At 43.0% G+C, this 21882-nt stretch overlaps 2 long non-coding RNA genes across 3 annotated transcripts; one reads left to right on the top strand and one right to left on the bottom strand.

Moving 5' to 3' along the window:
* Positions 1-3459: 3459 nt before the first annotated feature.
* Positions 3460-6073, top strand: LOC109200584 (uncharacterized). The gene is made up of 4 exons (XR_002060736.2): positions 3460-3534; positions 4203-4286; positions 4978-5070; positions 5972-6073. It is a non-coding gene; the product is annotated as an uncharacterized LOC109200584 (long non-coding RNA).
* A 4003-nt stretch (positions 6074-10076) lies between these two features.
* On the bottom strand, positions 10077-17844 carry LOC109200585 (uncharacterized). Of its 2 annotated transcripts, XR_002060740.2 has the most exons (4): positions 17511-17630; positions 16798-17436; positions 16284-16430; positions 10077-10164 (listed from the first exon to the last, which is right to left on the bottom strand). It is a non-coding gene; the product is annotated as an uncharacterized LOC109200585 (long non-coding RNA). The 2 variants fall into 2 exon arrangements; XR_002060741.2 differs by lacking the exons at positions 10077-10164; positions 16284-16430 and adding an exon at positions 17638-17844 and having other exon boundaries at positions 16879-17436; positions 17511-17572.
* Between the last annotated feature and the right edge of the window lie 4038 nt (positions 17845-21882).

The raw sequence follows: 21882 nt of genomic DNA, 5'->3' as shown, positions 1-21882 counted from the left end.
AAGGGAGAGAAACATACACCTGTGACGAGTGTGGGAAGGGTTTTGGGAAGGGTTTACTAAAAACATAGGTCATCCACACTGGAGAGCGACGTTCAGCTGTGACTGTGTGGAAACTCTTTTACTCTGGCTCAAAGCCTGAAAACACACCAAGTCATGCACAGTGGAGTTAAGCGTACAGTTGTGACTGTGTGGAAGTCTTTTACCCAGGCTGGACACCTAAAAACACACCAAGTCATCCACAGTGGATTTAAAGCGTACAGCTGTGATTGTGTGGAAAGTCTTTTACCCGGGCTAGAAGCTTAAAAACACACCAACTCATCCACAGTGGAGTTAAACCTTACAGCTGTGAGTTGTGTGGAAAGTCTTTTACCCTGGCAAACTTGAAAACACACCAACTCATCCACAGTGGAGTTAAAGCATACATGTGACTTGTGTGGAAAGTCTTTTACCCTGGCTCAAAACCTGAACACACCAAGTCATCCACAGTGGAGTTAAAGCATACAGTTGTGACTTGTGTGGAAATCTTTACCCTGGCTCAAAGCCTGAAAAACACCAACTCATCCACAGTGGAGTTAAAGCATACAGTTGTGACTTGTGTGGAAAAGTCTTTTACCCAGGCTGAACCTAAAAACACACCAAGTCATCCACAGTGGATTTAAAGCGTACAGCTGTGAGTTGTGTGGAAAGTCTTTTACCCAGGCTGGAAGCTTAAAAACTCACCAAGTCATCCACAGTGGAGTTAAAGCGTACAACTGTGACCTGTGTGGAAAGTCTTTTACCGGCCTCAAAGCCTTAAAACTCACCAACTCATCCACAGTGGAGTTAAACCTTACAGCTGTGGCCTGTGTGGAAAGTCTTTTCAATATCCGCATCAGCTGAAAAAACACCAACAGATCCACACCAGAAAGTAACTCTACAAGTGCAGTTACTGTGAGGATGTATATTTTTATCTTGTAATTTTAACCTGATTGTTTGGAACAAGTCTGATCAGTAAACTTATGGAGTTATACTGAATGAACTGTTTGGAAAAATGAAGAATCATTTTCTCTCAGTAAGCTGAGTGTTGTAATGTAAACAGACGTTGGCAGAGATGCTCTTTATTTCAGGCGACGTTCAGATTAAAAACTTACACTGTCTTTGTTTAGAAGTGGAGCAAAGCACATGGATCCAGTTCTCAACCCTGTCGTCACTGTGGTGGTGGAAAGAGTTTCTCTGTGACCTTTGTAGAAAACCTTCCAATCATCAACGGACCAAAAACTACATCAACAGACACACTGGAGACAAAATGATCTACTGCAAAGAATGTGGGAGACTTCCACACACCAAGTACATTAAAATACATGACCTCTTCCACAGTGGGGTCAAAAGCACATCTGTGACCAGTGTGGGTCATCTTTCACACTGGACATGAGCTCAATGAAAAAGCATAAGCGAATCCACACAGGAAGACACCATACAAGTGCAGACACTGTGACAAAAGCTTCTCACAATCAGGTCATCGTAACAAGCATGAACGTACACACATGGAAGTGAACTTCAGCTGTGACCAGTGTGACAAGAGCTTCAGGATCTCAGTTCATACTCCGAACACAAACGATCCACGCTGTAATAAACTGTTTCACTGTTACCATGTGCAAAAACATTCACTCATTATCTGCTCTGTGCAAACATCAGCCTGATCATGCAGGACTGAATCACTGGATCACAATGAATCTGAAGAGAGAGAAAATCCTCTTCTGGTTTCAGGGTGGGACTTAAAAACCTGAGATCAGGCTCCCAGAGTTCAGATGGAATCTCCTGTAAAGAGTGTCAGCTGATGTCACACTGGGTCTGATGAGGCAGCTCTGATTTCTGGACCTGCAGTGAATAATCCCGAATGTTACATTTAGAAGCTGCATGTATAGATATGTTATCAAGTTTATTTTTTTCCTTTGAGGGATTTTAATTCTCTAAAATTTATCCCTGTTACATTTTAACCTTGTTCCCTTAGGACACAGTAGTGTTTAGTAGTTGTATTCATTTATGTGTTACCTCAGTTAAATTTCAATCCTTCATTCATATTTAAACTTCTGCTGTGGTAATCCCTTTTCTTAATCATTTCTCCCAAAACTGCAAATGTTTTCACAGCAGTTGCTCTTAATACTTCCAAAATGAACTAAATCTGTCCACCAGCTTTGAAACAACACCTGCTGTGACTTTATGTCCAGAAAAAGAAACTCAATCTAAACTGGTTTTGGGCTGTACTTCCATATAATACCAGTTGTACCAGAAGATGAAGCAGTGAGTCAGTGTAACATTTATTTAATTAGGCAAAGAACACATTCATTTTCACAGTGGCAGCAAAGAAATGTTGAAAGTTAAAACAGCAGCACACATCAGGACCATTTTAAAGATCACAGGTGACTTTTACTTAATTCAAATTCCTTCAATTTTTGGCTCCTCCTTTCACTTTAGTGTATTACTGTATCCTTGAAGTCCACATGTTGTTTTTTAATGAATTCATTTTGATCCACATGTTCTGCGGCTGTCTTCCTGTTGATTTGAAGTTTGTTTTATGAAATCCTGATAATGTTAAAGCGTTAGTTATATTTGATGAACTCTGTGTAAAGTTTGTCTATTAAACAGTTTGGTGTGAAAAATAAGAAATGGTCTCAGAACAAGTAGTTTGAGCCCTGATTTCAGATTCAAACTAATTTAACTGTTTCAGTGGTACATGTGGAGGTTTATCAGAGGAGGAGACTTGGCTGTTCTCCACTCACGCAGCACAGGGTTCCTGCAGCTCATTAAAAACTCTGAAATGAGAACAAAAATTATTTCATAATAAATATTTGATATTTATTATGAACATTCACCATTAAAGACAGGATATTAGGAAAAGGACAACATTTTCTCTCCAAGTTAAACAGATTTGCAAACTGTCTGTAGGTAACAACTTAACAGATTAATTTACTTTTTACATTATTTCCTTCAAGAAATCGAGCTGCTGGTAGCCATGTGCTCATCGTGTGTCACAGGACCAAGAAAGCCTCATTAAAAAGCAAAGATCGATGGTCGCGTTTTATATCATCCACCTTTAGTCCTATTATTTTTAAGTAGGTTTTTATTAGGATTTAAACATTTAAATCACTTTATGTTCAAGAATCTGTTCCTTTCTGCTGATATTAAAATCATTAACTAGTATTCAGGACTAGTCTACAGAAACACATAACTAACCTCTTCACCTCTTCCCTCTTTTTTTTTACTGAAAAGTTATAAAGTTTGATGAAACTCCAAACCTCTTAATATAAAGTCTGGAACTCTTTTGCTAGATTGATAGACTTATTAATCCTCAGGTAGGTTCCTCCAGGAAATTCAGTTTCTATTTAATTGCAGGTTCTCCACCTCTCCTCCTCCATCAGCCTCCACTGCCTCCCTTTCCTCCCCTTTTCCTCTCCTCCTCTCTCTGTGATGGTGTCTGTTCCTCCATAACTGGGCTGCTGCTGCTGGTCATACTGCTACTAGTGCTGAGACGATGCATCCAGAGAAAAACTGGAGGTGAGACACATTCTGCTCACACTTCATGTTGACACATCAAACCGTTGTTTTTTTTAAACAAATCACCTAAAAAAAAATCAGTAAATTATAATCTCCATTTTGTGTTTTGGCACTTTGAGCCTAATTTCTACAGCCACATCTCAGACAGTCACAGCTCACACTAACATCATCTAAGTGGAAACAGAGCAAAGACAATCGCTTAAAAGCTGCCACATGCTGCACGTGTTATTTCCACACATCTGTCTCTGTGAGGACCAGTTTGAGCCACAGACCATTTACATTTTTAACTGAGATTTAATTATGACTTAATCTAAGCTACATGCTGTATTTGTGCATCAATTTCTACAATAACATTTTATGATTAATGTCATATTTGAATATATACATTTGTACACTGTACACAGTTTGGTAATTTTTTTCACTGTGTGTGAAGTGAGATGTTGTATGTGAGAGTTGTGGTCAAAGAAAGCTGATGTGAGCGGTTCAGTCCAGTTTCCTGTTTTTTGAAAGAAAAGATAGAAACACTTTTTTAATTTTGTTCTGACTGCAGTTTTTCCTTCGCTTTTCATTTTAAACACGTTTCGCCTTCTTATAAATATTAATCTTGCTGAATCAGCAGCATTTAAAGTTCTGCTATTAATGGAAAATCTTTGCATTTGATTTTGCAGTGAGTGATGCTGTGACAGCTGCCACCTCTTCATCAGTGAGAAGAACATCAGCAGATGATGGAAATGGGTCAAAGATGATGAGAGGTACAGGAGAGCGATAATCCTCTTGTGCTTCCACATGAGGCTCTGTGAGGTGCATGGCTGAGGGTTTAGAACATGTGTTTCATGCATTTTGGTTCAGGTTCTTTTAGCATGGACTGCAGGTTCATCCCCTGGTTTTTCATCAGGTCAGGTTGATCAGTTTCTTTGTCTGGACTGAAAATTGCTTGCACATAATGCACAAAGATTTCAGTCCACTGTTAAAAATCTCCTGCATTAAAGATGTTGAACCAGAGCCAGAAACAATGAAATCCCTTCTTGTAATTCTCACATTAAAGCAGCTCCATGTTTTTATTCTTGGACTATACTAGCGTAGCTTTGAATATTTGCAGGTTATAATAATCTTTGGTGCAGCACTTCATATAACTCCTGTCACATACTAGTCAGGTCAGGTATAATTAAAAAAAAGGTTTACTTTCACAGGTTTGTAAAGTGCTTATTTTACATGATGCATTGTGTAAGACTGTTACATCATTGTGCCAAGTGAGCAGCTCTGTGGTCATTAGGTTTCCTGTTTTGAGAGCTAAACCGAGCAGAGGTGTTAAGGTTGCTGCATGTTAAAGACAGGCTATGCTGTGGCCTCACATTTGCCGCTGTTATTCCTGGAATGTCAAACCTTTTCTCACCCTAAAACACGAGTTCTGGGTCAGTCACATGACTTTGTCATGTTTTGCAGAGAGCGATCCAGCGGCAGTTTATTCTTCAGTGCACAGAACATCTGACATCAACTATGCACAGATCCCCATCAAGATGAACTGCAGACAGAGAGGTAGAGCTGCTCCTCTTTCATGCTCGCTGCAACCCCCCCCCCCCTTGAGAAAATAAAGGTCCAATCCTTAATCAAATAATAAATCTTAGTTCTCAGCCTGCAGCAGCACATGAAGGTGATTACATGATCCACAAGCCTGACAGGCTCACTACAAAGATATGAAGAGATTAAACACAAAATACACACAGCTGCTGGAGAATAATCATGGTTTGCACGTGAGTCGAAAAGTATATGAAGTAAATATAGAAGGAAAAAAATGTGGTATTAATTTGAAAGTGGTGTGAAAAGCTCTGATTGGTCAGTAAGACTGGAACGGCGCTATTAAATCCGAGACAGTCATTTCATCTGTGATCACCAAAGTTTTACATAATTTTCTGCTTGTTGTGAAATGTTAGCTTCATATATCAAATACTTTTAAAGATACACACATGTGTATTTTAAATGATCAGCTTGTAGCATGTTCTCACACATTTTTGGACATTCATGTTTGAACATGAGTGTCTTAAAACCTAGCCTAAAAAAATCCCATTTTTCTCACTGTAAAAACGAACCAGTATATGCTACACTGTTAATGCCTCTTAGTATATCTTAAAATTATGATTATTTTTAATGCAAATTTGAGATGGTCCAGCAGAAGGTTGATGATGACATGCGATGGAAGGACTCAGGAAACAGAGGCAGCTTATAATATAGCAAAGCATCAGAGTTCTGTCATTCAAAAATAAAAGATCTGACTACTACTAACACATAGTTATATATTTCAATATTAATTGTTAGAATTCTGAGATTAATTTATTGATATTTGTGTAAGACAGTTTTGTGGATATCAACAAACAGAGCCGGTGCAGTTTTTTTTCTCATGTTTATCTAAACTTCCTCCAATCTGTGTGTTTGTGTTCAGATCTTCCATCAGAGCCAGCGGTCATCTACTCCTCACTCAAGCCGAGCCACACACCTTCACCACAGTGTAACCAGTCTGAGTAGTGACGTCCAGCTGGCTGCTACATCCTGCACTCCTCTAAATTATATATTATTATTTAATCATATACTGTGTGTTTTACAGTCGTACAGCTGCACTGAACCAGTTTGAATGTAGAGTTCAGGATGAAGTGCAAAGTGTTATGTAATTATGTTTTTGTTGTTACAGTGTCACGTTTGCTATTGTTATTACCATGGCTGTTACAGTTATTGTTAACATTGTTGTTATTATTGCTACTATTGTTGTTCTAAATGTTGTTAATTTTATTACTTTGGTAGTTAATGTTGTTACTGTTACCTACTCGAATCAACTCACAATGGTTCACCATTATCTTCAGGGTTTTCCTTTTGGTAATACTACCTGGTACCAGATACTAAAATAATACCTGCTCAGCCAGGGTTCATGTGACATTGTCAGACTGCATATCTCATATTTGCTGGTAAACAGCGTCACTCAATTAGTCCGGAGAGTGTGTCTTTCACAAAAATCAAAAGTGCCATTTTGAAACCTGGTAAAGGGGAAAATGGCGACAAAAACCAGCACCGAAGCCCCCGAGTCTGACAGAAAGCCACAGACCAATTCTCAGTTCAGTTTCAGTTTTATTTGTCATATGCAAGTAAGCACAGGGTCTACATTACAATGAAATGTATTTGACGAGCAGAAAACAGTCACTCAGCAGTATAGTACAGTAAAAGATAGTAAAAAACAAACAAAATATATATATAAAATATAGTGAAAAATACAGTAAAAATGTTAACAGACTAAACATCATCTGTAAGAGTTTTAATTTTTATTTAAATACTAATAAAAATGAAGTGAGCAGTGCAGAGTGTAGTATGTACCTGTGAAACTGTAGGACAGCTTCTGTGTGCAGTGTTGTGGTTGTTGGTAAAAACTGAAGTCTTGTAGTTCGAGCAGGCAGACTAACTTAACTGTAACTTCACCCGGATGGTAACAAGGAGAACAGCTGACATGCTGGGTGGCTGTGGCCCTTGATGATGCTGTGTGCTTTACAGAGGCACTGTTGAAGATAAATGTCCTGAATGGCAGGAAGACTCATGCCAGTGATGTGCTCTGCTGCTGCTATCAGTGATAGCAGTTTCTGTTTTGTTTTTCTAAATATATGATTTGTTTGGGTTTTTGAGTTGTGCTGGTTTGATTTTGTACTAAGGGTTATTTTTAGTTTTGTTCATTTTACATTAGTTGGTGTTCTGGCCTTTAGTTTAAGTCACTGGCTGTATCCCAATTCAGGGTCTGCACGCTTGAAGTATGCGCACTACGGACGGTGCGTACTATAAGTACGAGAAGTGCGGAAGTGAGAGGCTTGTGAAATGGGACGGTCTAGCCTTCGTCGTGCTGCTGTTGTGGAAATTTTAATTACCAAAGCCTGTGTTAGGGTTCAATGTTGAGAGAAGGAATCCATAAATAACCACAGATCCAGGCGTATGCAATTTAGACGGCATTTTAATGAATTACACATGTGTGAGTTCAACAACCCAATCAGTATTGAACTGTCTTACAAAAAGTCAAAACAAAGACTTTATAGAGGTGAGAATTGTACCGCCCCCTTTTCTGTTGCTAGGCAGATTTAATACAGCATACGTCAGCCTAAACCACAATGACTTTTAACATAGAACATCATCTTCGCGTCGACGGCTGATGCTTCCTGTCTCCATCCTGCCCAGGCTTATCTTCCTGGAACATCAGGTCCACATTCTGCACAAAATGTCACTCATACAGGCACAACTTTGCAGTTATAAACTCTTACCTAAATGAGTCTATCTGTGTGTGTGTGCTCGTGCGGGGGCGCGTGCATGCTGTGTACTGCGTACGTGTCATGACCTCTCACTATTTGTGTCTGTATGTGTGTCTCGCCCTTAAATGCTCTCACATCTCACCCGTTACACTTCTGACCTTTCACCAGAACAGAGGCTCATCCTTACATATAATAACCTAACTGGAACTATATATGTAATCTACTGAATAAATGTTTTAATCCAAAGCCTCTACTAAAAGCTTAAATCAAAGATAAATGCATAATAAACACCCTACTCTTTGGCTTGCACTCGCTCTGCTTTCGGTTTCACTTCTGCACAACCTGCAACTTCAAAAGCCTATAACTCCCTGTCTCATTTCGGTTTATAGATTCAACTCAACAGTTTAAAGTGGTTCTTACTGGACCTATAATAAAGACTTATATAATACCAATATATTTGAACATCTGAATGCATCTGAATGCAACATCACTCTCAATCATGAAATGTTAATGATGATTATACTAATAGCAGCAAATAATAGCAGGAAAATATTTCTATTCTTCACACCTGCAGACGGGATGAGTTGTAACAACACCTTTATTTCAGCTATCTCATGCATGAGGAGGGACGTCAGTCAGGGGGCACTGAAAGTCGTCTCTGACAATGAACAATTCAAGTTCCTTTTATACACAGTCGCAGAACAAAATGCTTTTACAGTTGCAGTTCACACCTTGGCTCTAAACAGAAAGACCCTCTATCACTTGTGTGAATCTCCCCCACTCTGGGGTCAAGTCTTCCTGTGTGAGCTTCCGTCTCCTGGCTTCCGTCTCCTCGGAGACATTCACCAGTTTCTCACCGTCTGTTTTCCCGGCATGAATGAGGTGTGAACCAGACGTACTAAACTAAGTAACATGAAAGCATTTCACCAAGACAATACATTAAAGGACAATACACTAAAGAGAAATCCCACAACAGTTCCCACCCTCTTGATTGCATCTCAATCACTAGTACCAAGGATTTCTCTTCCTAACATTCTGTTAATTACATCAGCAATATTGCACACTCAAAAAGGTTTCACAATATGCATCATTCTTACAGTGCCAGGAAAATAATTTCACTCATCACAATCATCCTCGCTCTCGCTATTATCAGTGTAATCTTCAGCCTGCAATAGGGGAAGCTGCAATTTGGGAGACTCGCTTTCTCTTGTCAGTGCCACTGTGATTAATCTACTCACTAGGGTGCGGAGGCATGGGATCAGACAACAGCCGCAGCATGTGAGAATGGCAATAAAAGTGGCTATGGACATTAGCAACGACATTACTATGGCCTTATACTTCCCAAACTGTTTGTTGAACCACCCGTCTAAGGGGTTAGTAATGCCGGAGTCCTCTGTCATTTGAGATGACAGTGTTCGCAAACCTTCCATGGCTCTGGTTACAGTGCCATCTGGGGCTGTGTTGTTTGGAATGAAGGTGCAGCACAGAGGACCTACCATAGTGCAGATCCCCCCCTTTTTCAGCCAAGAGCATGTCCAGAGCCATTCGATTCTGCCAGGCCATCAAGGATGCGGCAGCCAGCTGTTCGGATAGGCCCGCCACTGCATCCCGTGTCAGATTGGCCAGTCGTTGGACATTGTAATGTACATAGTTGATTCTGTCTACATTCTTATTCGGAGTTACCCATAAGAAGATGGACTCAAACCCCCCTGCAACCTGGTTGGCCAATTTAAACTCATCAGGGACACCTATAGCATCTATATAAGTTGGGGAGTTTTTAGTCAAATCAAAATCTTCCGGTGTGGTCCTACGGGCCCTTCTTACCTGGGCCTCTTGTTGGGATTTAGAGATTCTTTTATTGCTGCCATATAATCTGCCTTATGATAAATGCATTAATAACATGTTCTACAGTATTATTTTATCAGTAATATTTGTGGCAGCACGAGGTGGGAATAAAGTAATTACTCTTCACAGTTTTAAAAAGACAACGCCACCCTGGGAATTTCACCCAGAGAATACTGGAGGTAACACTAATCACTACGAAGGCAGTTAGGTTTGTTATACTCAATACAGAGACGAGGTTCAATGATAAAATAAACTGACAATTTATTAATTAAAACATTTAAAAGCACAGTCATAAATATCAGTGTACAAGTATGCTAAAAAGGTATTCAGAGCTGAGGCTTACCAGTGGAGGGGCAGGGATGCCACACACAAACTCAAAAGAAAACACACCAAGACACAAGTGCAGCACACTATCACACACACTCACACTAATAAACTAAACAAGGCAGGTGTGTACACGCAAAGGATCCCACCACCAAGGCACCCTAGTCTCCTCCACGTCGGCGCTCCGCATCTGAATAAAAGAAACAAAGAAAATTTTAATATATCACAACAAACTAATGTATAACGCTGGGGGATAACCCAACTGCAGGACCACACTGGTGATCTACAGCTAGAAAAAGGGCCTCCCACCAGTGGCGTAACAAAAATCCAAACTACAAATCAAACAACAGGAAAACAACATACAATCTGGATAAAACTCTAAAATATGGAGCAAACGGAATCGCCGTATTGCTCCAACCTGCCGTCTGCACGGCTATAAGTTAATTATCCAGTCAGTCAATCAGTATGCGCGCCAGCCGACCCGCGTGGCATGCATATGGCCGTTGTTCACGCCGACGTCCACTTTAAAGGCTGGCAGCAGCAAAGAAACTTCGCAGCCAGAACAGACAGTAAAAATAAGATCAAACAAAGCAAAGCATCACAGCAAAGCAGCAGCACTTCAGTTCACGTAGCTTGGCGCAAAACTCAGGCCCACACTTCCTGCAAAGCATAATAAATAATTACTATAAAAGAACAACAGAAGGCAGAGAACGTAACAGAAGTTGATTACGTACCAAGTAAGCCGTGTCATAAAACGTAAGCAGAATGGCTCAGAGGAGGCTTCTACAGCTACGACCTACAAACAATAGCTGTTTACCATCAAGCAAAGTAATATATACACTACAATGAGTAAACACCTACCAGCTGCGATGGAGGCTTCAGAAAAGTAACCCGCAACTAATCTCAGCAACACCAACAGGAAGTCAGGTGACCAAAAAGGAGGTCACAGGCAAGCGATCCAGGGACACTCAAATGGCCACTATTTATACTAGCGCCCCCTAATGCGCCAGGCTGAAAGTGGGTTGGACCGAGGGATAACATTCATCCTGCCACAATCTACCCCTCCTTTTTGCATCGTCGCCCCGATGATGGATTACAAAGATACCCAAGTTAATCCCAAGGCCTAAAAAATGCAGAGACAGCATGTACCCTAGGCTCAGAAATAGAGTTTGCAGCCCCTTGTGCTACCTCCCCTGTTGGTCTTGGGAGATGATGGATATTTGAATGCTGGCCAGCCGTGGACCGGGTTGTTTTGCGCACCACCACATTTCTTGTATCAGAACTCGTAGAGGGAACAGGAACAGAGCTAGATGGAACTGGTGCTGCACTCGGAGTAACTGTACAAGTAGCTGGAACATTGGAAGTTTGGTCTTCTGGCGGGAGCAACAACTCAGAGCTACTTGGAATCACTGCCACTGGGCTGTAAGATGGTGAAACATTTACTTGAGGAGCTCCTATGCTCAGGAATAACAGGTCACTGTCACTTGATGAGTCATGTTCTGGCTCTGCGGATGATATTTCTGGGCCATATGGGCTACTGCTTGGAGCAGGCCCTTCCTGTGGTGTAGCTGCTATTACCACAGCCTTCAACAAGGTACGATGAACATGCTTCACACTGCTAGGATCATCTGCAGGTGCAATGGTATATACTGCCCCACCTCCTTTAGGTGCCTTCAGGATTCTATATACCGCTGGCTTCCATCGATCTTGGATTTTGCATCTCCCTCTTCCACTCAAATCACGCAGGAACACCAACTGCCCATCGTTCAAGGGTGCCTCTTTCACATTTTTATCATGGTGCCTTTTTCTGCGGTCGGCAACCAGTTGCAGTCGTTCCTTGGCTCCTTCATGTACAACCTGTAGCCGGGCTTTATGCTCCTGAATCCACTCGTGCACATCTCCACTGATGGGGTCCGGTACTCTGCCCAACAGAAAGTCCACTGGCAACCTGGGTTCTTGCCCAAACATCAATAAGAATGGAGTTTCCCCAGTAGCCTGATGGGGAGTGGTGTTATAGCAGTAGAGTAACTGGGGCAAACATACATTCCAGTCTCTTTTTCTGGATACTGGCAGGGTCCGCAACAAATTGTGCAAAGTCCTATTAAAACGTTCACACTGACCATTTCCAGCCGGATGATAAGGAGTAGTATGGGACTTCTCAATACCATAAAACTTGCAGAGCTGCTGGATCAGGGAGCTTTCAAAGTTACGACCCTGATCGGAATGAATACGGGCAGGTACACCAAACTTCGAAAACCACTCAGTTACGAGAACCTGGGCCACTGTAGCTGCACATTGGTCACGAGTGGGAACAGCCAATGTATACTTGCTGAAAACATCAGTCATTACCAAGACGTTCTCCAGCCCATTCCGGGAGGGTTCAAGCAGGGTGTAGTCAATGGCCAAGATTTCATTTGGTCGAGAAGCCAACAAATGTCCCATGAAACTTTGAGCTGCTGGTTGGGTGTCTTTTGCAACTTGGCAACGTTCACATCTCTGACACCAGCGAGCTACCTCAGCAGACATACCTGGCCAGTAGCGGAGAGCGGAGAAGCGCTAGGGTCCTTTCCACACCTTGATGGCCGTGGTCCTGATGAACATGAGTCAACACCTGCTCGATTAGTGCACTAGGCAGCAAAAGCTGAAGTACCACCTCAGCACCGTCAGGGCGATGAACCTGACGATACAGAACTCCATCCCTTTCAATCAGACGATCCCATTGTCGTAGCAGCACCAGAGCAGGTGGGGCAAGCTGCTGCCGCTCCTCAAAGCTGGGTCGCTGCTTCCGTCTCCAGAACACCAGGATCTCTTTTATCACTGGGTCGACCTGTTGGAGGGTATGAAGATCAGGAGTAGTGAGATGGGGCAAAACTGTAATGGCAGCTTGTGATACCTCAGCTGGTCCCAGCCGCAAGGCTTGTTGAAGAGGTTCGGGCAAGGCTGTACCAGAAACCATGGCTTTAATTTCCTGAGGATCAGGTGGATGCTGGCGAGATAAAGCGTCTGCATTCTTATTACTCCTTCCTGACCTGTACTTTAAGTCGAAGTCAAACGAAGCGAGCTGAGCTGCCCAACGCTGTTCAGTAGCCCCAAGTTTAGCAGAAGACAAGTGACTAAGAGGATTGTTGTCGGTGTAAACAATACACTTGTGGCCCAACAAGTACTCTCTAAACTTCTCAGTCATGGCCCACTTAAGTGCCAAAAACTCCAGCTTCATTGAGCTATAATTTAGCATATTGCGCTCAGTAGGCCTCAAACCCCGACTGGCATAGGCTATTGGCCTCACCTTACCTCCCTGCTCCTGGGAGAGCACTGCCCTAGGCCGCCATAGCTGGCATCCACTTCTAAAATAAAAGGCAAAGAGAAATCTGCATAAGCAAGCACTGGTGCTGTTGTCAATTTAGTCTTTAGTGCCTCAAAACTTTGAGCACACTCTGCAGTCCAGTTCTCCGCTACACCATGCTCTGACCTCTTCTTTGATTTTCTGCCTCCCCACTCTGCCACCAGTCTATGCAGAGGTGCCGCCAACTTGGCAAAACCCTCTACAAAACGGCGATAATAGCTGCAAACCCAAGAAAGGAGCGTAGTTCTGAAACAGTCTTAGGAGGCTGCCAGTTAGCCACCACTTCCACCTTGCTAGGGTCCGTGGAGACACCCTGATCGGAGATGACGTGGCCCAAGTAGCGAACCTCCCGCTGGAAAAAGGCACATTTGGCAAGCTTTGCTTTCAAACCCTCCTGCTGAAGCCGACCTAGCACCACATCCAGCTGCTCAAGATGTTGCTGTACTGTTGATGAGAAGATTACAATGTCATCAAGATAGAGAAGCAGAGACTGGCACTGTTGATCACCGAAAAGGCGTTGCATTAGTCTCTGGAAGGTGCTAGGGGCATTACAGAGCCCAAATGGCATTCGGTTCCACTCAAATAGGCCAAAAGGAGTACAGAAGGCAGTCTTGGGCCTATCCTCTTCCGTAACTGGGACCTGATTATAGCCACTTGCTAAATCCATGGTGGAAAACCAGCAGGCACCAGTCAACGCATCTAGAGATTCCTCGATGCGTGGCAGGGGGAATGCATCTTTCCTTGTCTTGTTGTTCAATTGCCGATAATCAACACACATGCGCGGGCTGCCATCCTTTTTCTTAACGAGCACAATGGGAGAAGCATAGGGGCTGCTACTCTCTCTAATCACCTTGGCCCCTAGTAACTGGTTAATATGCTCTTTCACAACCTCGTACTCTGAAGGGGGGATGCGCCTATAACGCTGCCGCACAGGGATATCGTCTAAGAGCGGAATGTCATGGGAGATCAAGTTAGTGCAACCCAAATCGGTGTCATGAGCAGAAAAGACCGAGCTGTATTTCCTAAGGAGAGACCTCACCTGTCCCTGTTCCTCTGCTGACAGTTTAGACAAATCAAGCCCTTCCATCTGATCCTGCACAGTAGGAGTGGCGGTGTGAGATGCCATTGTGGCTATGTTAGGGGGTATTTCTGTCACACCAGCAGGCAAACTGACCACATGAACATCTTCCAGGGTCCCTATAACGGTCCTGGGATGAAGCGAGACTGCCGTGGTCCCTACATTAACAACTGGTATGTATGCAGTACCTCTAACCACTTGAACCAATGCAGGGGATGCTAAAAGTCCAGCAGGCAAGTTAACATCATTGGGTTCAAATAACACTGTGGCACCTGAATATTGCTCAGAACAGGTGGTGGCCACTATTTTCATTACACCACCCGGAATGCAACATGCTCGCTTACCTCTCACTCTCACATGGCCAGACAAATCCAGTGGGGCTCTTATACTAACATCATGGCACTTTTGCAGCGCATGCACAAGGGGTTTAGGGGCCTCTGTGACAGAGCCCAAACTAAACAATGCTTCACCATGTTGCCCAAAAAGCTCGTGGTAACACTTCCGAATGACATTCATCCCCAATACACCCGGAACCGTGGAAGGTCCTGCACCTGGAGGATCTTTAACGATCAACACGCCACACTGTGGAAGAAACTTATCACAGAGCTCTACACTTAGCTCAATATAACCAAGGTAGGGAATAGACAAACCATTAGCCGCTTTAAGCTGCAACCAATGACAAGCTTTGAGGCGCTCTTGACCCCAGGACTCAAAATGCTGGCGGAAAAAGCTTTCAGTAATGGTGGAGACCATGGACCCCGTATCAACCAGACAAGGTACTTTTATACCGCCCATGTCTACATCTATATGCGGACAGGATGAAATTAATTTGGAGACTGCCTCTGGACCATTAGAAACAACCCTTGAGCCAATAGACACCCCACCCGAACTGTGGCTCGGCAATACGGAGGGTGCTAGTTTTCCGAAGCCGTATTTAAAGGAGAGTGCCTGCGATTATGCAGAGGGGCCTGCGAAGGAGGCCGGGAACGAGGAACACGTTCCCCATCACACTCCCGAGCAAAATGTCCAGGTTGCTGACAACGTCGGCATATAATGGAATCGCTCCGTCCTGAGCGAGACATTCGATGGGGGCCCTGCAATCGAGCAATGCTCTGAGTGAGCTGATTAAGTTGCTCCTGCTGGCGCTTTAACAATTCCTTCATCTCGCTCATCTCAGACAAATGGGTGGACTGGGCTATTCCTGAAGGACTGCTATGGACCCCATACTGAATGCCATAGACAGAAGGGACAGAACTGCTTCTATGTCTAACGCCACTAGGCAACCCTTCACGTTCCCACCTAATAGCTTCCCCTCTAATCTCTAGCAATGTCAGTGTTGGCTGCCTCCTTACTAGCTGCTTTAACTCCCGCCGCAAGGTACTATCTAAGACCTGTTCAACAAATTGATCTCTTAATAAAACGTCAGCATTGGGCATGCCATTGGGGGCACTCGATTTAACTTTTTCCATAAGACCCAAGAGAGCGAGGGAAAACTCTTGCAGTGTCTCACTTTCCTGCTGTTTTCTAGAGAAGAAAGCTTCCTGCAATGCTACATAGGAGTCTGAACAACCATAAAGTTCTTGCAATATAGTGATTATCTTAGCGGGATCAGTCCTCTCTGCACTAGAGCGATATTTGATCTCCTCACGTGCTTCCCCTTCCAGGTGGTCAAACAGAAAAAATGCTTTATCAGCCACAGACAAATGACGCGCCCTAGCACAAGCTTCTATTTCTTCCAACCATTCATTCAACCCTATACCTGATTTTCCTCTAAACATAGGGCATTTTCTGTCACGGGGCACAAAAACTAGTCTCTCTGCTACAGAGACACTAGCAGTTGGGGGGTTAACAGATGATGCAGTTGAAGTAGAAGGTGTAGCACTAGTACCTGACCCAACAGCCCTCTCCTGACGCAGCCTCTCATTATCTGCTTTCAGCTGCGCGATCAAGTCCCTGAGTTCCTGTAACTCTTCCTCCATCTCTGTAACACAGCTGTGGAATCCCACACCAAAGTAGCTGCTGCTTTGCTTTTATCCTGTACAAAATAAATTTAAAAAGAACAGTTTACGTTACACCAGATAAAAAAATAAAAAGGAACACACGGCTCTGTTTTTAAAGAGTATGTCCTGTCGACAGACGCCAAGTTTGTGGCAGCACGAGGTGGGAATAAAGTAATTACTCTTCACAGTTTTAAAAAGACAACGCCACCCTGGGAATTTCACCCAGAGAATACTGGAGGTAACACTAATCACTACGAAGGCAGTTAGGTTTGTTATACTCAATACAGAGACGAGGTTCAATGATAAAATAAACTGACAATTTATTAATTAAAACATTTAAAAGCACAGTCATAAATATCAGTGTACAAGTATGCTAAAAAGGTATTCAGAGCTGAGGCTTACCAGTGGAGGGGCAGGGATGCCACACACAAACTCAAAAGAAAACACACCAAGACACAAGTGCAGCACACTATCACACACTCACACTAATAAACTAAACAAGGCAGGTGTGTACACGCAAAGGATCCCACCACCAAGGCACCCTAGTCTCCTCCACGTCGGCGCTCCGCATCTGAATAAAAGAAACAAAGAAAATTTTAATATATCACAACAAACTAATGTATAACGCTGGGGGATAACCCAACTGCAGGACCACACTGGTGATCTACAGCTAGAAAAAGGGCCTCCCACCAGTGGCGTAACAAAAATCCAAACTACAAATCAAACAACAGGAAAACAACATACAATCTGGATAAAACTCTAAAATATGGAGCAAACGGAATCGCCGTATTGCTCCAACCTGCCGTCTGCACGGCTATAAGTTAATTATCCAGTCAGTCAATCAGTATGCGCGCCAGCCGACCCGCGTGGCATGCATATGGCCGTTGTTCACGCCGACGTCCACTTTAAAGGCTGGCAGCAGCAAAGAAACTTCGCAGCCAGAACAGACAGTAAAAATAAGATCAAACAAAGCAAAGCATCACAGCAAAGCAGCAGCACTTCAGTTCACGTAGCTTGGCGCAAAACTCAGGCCCACACTTCCTGCAAAGCATAATAAATAATTACTATAAAAGAACAACAGAAGGCAGAGAACGTAACAGAAGTTGATTACGTACCAAGTAAGCCGTGTCATAAAACGTAAGCAGAATGGCTCAGAGGAGGCTTCTACAGCTACGACCTACAAACAATAGCTGTTTACCATCAAGCAAAGTAATATATACACTACAATGAGTAAACACCTACCAGCTGCGATGGAGGCGTCAGAAAAGTAACCCGCAACTAATCTCAGCAACACCAACAGGAAGTCAGGTGACCAAAAAGGAGGTCACAGGCAAGCGATCCAGGGACACTCAAATGGCCACTATTTATACTAGCGCCCCCTAATGCGCCAGGCTGAAAGTGGGTTGGACCGAGGGATAACATTCATCCTGCCACATATTGTTTACAGGGTTCATATTGCATTGAATATGTTTGTCATCACATTCATTTTATTCACAGGTTTAGTTCATTCTATACACAATGCATATCTGTGCTTGTTTAGAGTTGATGTTCTATCCAAGAGGGTTTTAAGCTTCACTGGTGAGAGTGTCCAGGTGATACATGTTGAGGGAAGATGAGAACATAGCAGGTTAATTGCATGCATGCTTACAATACACATAAATCTAGTAGCAGGCCTGAGCGAAGGCCCAAGTGTCTTCTGCTTCTTATTTGAGACCTGCGCCAATTCAGTCTACTTAGTGATTGAGGATGAGGGTCCATTATTAGCCCTTAGAGGCCCTGAAGCTTGAAGTTATTACCTTAAAAGGAAGGTGTTATCAAAAAGAGAAGTTATATGTCTGTTCATAGTTATTAGAGATGTACAAGATGTACCCTTGTCTGTAAACAATGACTGGACATAATGTATTTTTGACCTGTATTGACGTGTATGTGGGGGTGTGATCCTCTATGCTATAAAACCAGAACTCAGTGTATTTTTGTCAGAGCAAAACAGGCCATATGCTGATGGTTGTTCTCCGTTGTCAATAAACTCATCGTTTGATTGTACTTTTCTGGGCCTCCGTCGTTTGTTGTCTGGTCTACAGTTGATCGATCTCGCTTCACTCTGCAGAGGCGTGGGACCCTGCTAACACTATAGGGAGTGCCAACCTCACAATGGTGCAGGTTGCTGACCAGCTGCTGGGCAGAGTGTCTCTTAACACCTTGTCACCGCACCACCAGAACAGATCGGCTCGAGCCACATTAATGCTGCTCATATTGTCCCATTTTGTGACATTTATTATTTTAGCACACCATGAACATTTACCCTAGTTAGGCACGTATAATTTTCGGCCTTTGGGGAGAACACGGGGGGGTGACACTTTCCCTTACCACTGGGAAAGGAGTACTCAATACAGCGCAATCATGGTCCACCCTCTCCCTCATGTGGAGTTGAAGCATGCAATCAAAGCCTGGCCTGTCCTCCCAAAACAATAAAGGGGCAGGCACAGTGAACAGTGTGGGGCGGGCTGCAGAGCAGGCCACACAGTCTGTCATGTTGTTTACCCCGGCTGTGTATGTTATCCAGTCAAGCCAAGTATTTTTGTCTATGTAACCTAGTGATGTGTCCTGTGTGTCGAAGCGTCGAATCGTGTGTCGGGTAATCTCGGGGGAGTTTTTGTGAAGCGCGTATCGAGGCTTGCTTTGATTACGTATGCAGTGACGTTCGCGGCCTCGCGGGCAGTCCGTACCACGTGACTGATTCAGGGACTGGTTCACCGGTTCGCGCCAGATTCGAAATAAAATGGACAGCAAAACACAGCTGATTTCCCATCACACTGTGTTGTGGAATTGGATTACGTGCTTGAGCATTTCTTCTTCGATGGAACCAGCAAGGAAGATATTTTTTTTTTAATTTCATCTCTCCTACTAAAGTATGCACACAGTAATAAATATCACAAATGATAAGCACCATAATATAAATAAACAACACTACAGATCCTATAATCTGATTTTTGTCTTTTAGTTTATTAAAAAGTGAAGCGCCACACAGTTTGTGTCATTATCCAGATGTACATAAGCATGATTACACAGTTATTGGGGTGGGTTTTGATTATCGATTAAAATCGATTCTAGCTTGGATAACGTGATATTGTTTAATTAAAATCCTGAATTGATTTTTAATATAAATATTACTACATTTTAACAACCACCGAACAGCTAAAACAGTAAATGAGAGCAGGTACACCGATTGTGCACAAAGACGTAAACACGAAGCGCGGACCCGCTGACGGATCAGAATCAGTGAGATGTCGCCTTTCTCACCCGACGACACGGACACGGTCGGGGCTGAAAGCCGACAGTGCTTCGTGTTTACGCCTTTTTTTGCGCTGATTCTGAAGCTGCAGATTTTATTTCTCTTCAAACAATATTGACCGAACCAGCAGCAAAAGGAGATCCAAACTAGCTTCACATAAACATTGTCATGAATTTCCTGTGACGTTTGCTGTTTTGCTTTCACGACGATAAAATCACACTTCATGCACAGCTCTCTCTCTCTCTCTCTCACACACACACACACACACACACAGTATACTTCAAGAACAGTTTCCCGTTGTTTACAGCGCTGTCAGTCACTGTTTTTTCCCTTTTAAATACTTCCGAAAAGAAAACCTAATTTCTGCCGTTCAGCTAAACAAATTTAAACTTTTTAACATTATGCAAAATTGCAAAACGCTTAGCTGTGTCTCTAATAAAACCTCTGTAATTTGCTCTGCTTTAATTCAGCAGCATCAGGTAATGTTAATCTGTTGATTAATGGTTTTCTTTCGTTTTTGATCTGCTGCTGAATATTTTTTATAAAATTGTTTTTCTGTTTTAGCCTCAGCTACGTTGACACAAAGGCATCTGCTGTGATGCTTACACATTAGATAAAGTCTCGAAAGTGTCAGCTTTCTTTTTATATTATAAAAAAATATGCAAATGTACTGATCTATGATCTGAATTATACTATTGAGTGACTGTCTGAGGCTAACAGTTACACAATCATACCAAAACTCTGTCCTGATCCACTTTCTCACACATACAGTGGCTTGCAAAAGTATTTGGCCCCCTTGAACTTTTCCACATTTTGTCACATTACAGCCACAAACATGAATCAATTTGATTGGAATTCCACGTGAAAGACCAACACAAAGTGGTGTACACGTGAGAAGTGGAACGAAAATCATACATGATTCCAAACATTTTTTACAAATAAATAACTGACAAGTGGGGTGTGCGTAATTATTCAGCCCCCTGAGTCAATACTTTGTAGAACCACGTTTTGCTGCAATTCCAGCTGCCAGTCTTTTAGGGTATGTCTCTACCAGCTTTGCACATCTACAGACTGAAATCCTTGCCCATTCTTCTTTGCAAAACAGCTCCAGCTCAGTCAGATTAGATGGACAGCGTTTGTGAACAGCAGTTTTCAGATCTTGCCACAGATTCTCGATTGGATTTAGATCTGGACTTTGACTGGGCCATTCTAACACATGGATATGTTTTGTTTTAAACCATTCCATTGTTGCCCTGGCTTTATGTTTAGGGTCGTTGTCCTGCTGGAAGGTGAACCTCCGCCCCACTCTCAAGTCTTTTGCAGACTCCAAGAGGTTTTCTTCCAAGATGGCCCTGTATTTGGCTCCATCCATCGTCCCATCAACTCTGACCAGCTTCCCTGTCCCTGCTGAAGAGAAGCACCCCCAGAGCATGATGCTGCCACCACCATATTTGACAGTGGGGATGGTGTGTTCAGAGTGATGTGCAGTGTTTGTTTTCTGCCACACATAGCGTTTTGCATTTTGGCCAAAAAGTTCCATTTTGGTCTCATCTGACCAGAGCACCTTCTTCCACATGTTTGCTGTGTCCCCCACATGGCTTGTGGCAAACTGCAAACGGGACTTCTTATGGTTTTCTGTTAACAATGGCTTTCTTCTTGCCACTCTTCCATAAAGGCCAACTTTGTGCAGTGCACGACTAATAGTTGTCCTATGGACAGATTCCCCCACCTGAGCTGTAGATCTCTGCAGCTCGTCCAGAGTCACCATGGGCCTCTTGGCTGCATTTCTCTCCTTGTTCGGCCTGTGAGTTTAGGTGGACGGCCTTGTCTTGGTAGGTTTACAGTTGTGCCATACTCCTTCCATTTCTGAATGATCGCTTGAAAAGTGCTCTGTGGGATGTTCAAGGCTTGGGAAATCTTTTTGTAGCCTAAGCCTGCTTTAAATTTCTCAATAACTTTATCCCTGACCTGTCTGGTGTGTACTTTGGACTTCATGGTGTTGTTGCTCCCAATATTCTCTTAGACAACTTCTGAGGCCATCACAGGGCAGTTGTGGAGATGTTTTGCAAAGAAGAATGGGCAAGAATTTCAGTCTCTAGATGTGCAAAGCTGGTAGAGACATACCCTAAAAGACTGGCAGCTGTAATTGCAGCAAAAGGTGGTTCTACAAAGTATTGACTCAGGGGGCTGAATAA

Source organism: Oreochromis niloticus, unplaced genomic scaffold (assembly GCF_001858045.2).
Source record: "Oreochromis niloticus isolate F11D_XX unplaced genomic scaffold, O_niloticus_UMD_NMBU tig00007980_pilon, whole genome shotgun sequence".
NCBI lineage: Eukaryota > Metazoa > Chordata > Actinopteri > Cichliformes > Cichlidae > Oreochromis > Oreochromis niloticus.
Note: the sequence above shows the minus strand (reverse complement) of the source record. Positions and strands in the feature narration are given on the sequence as shown.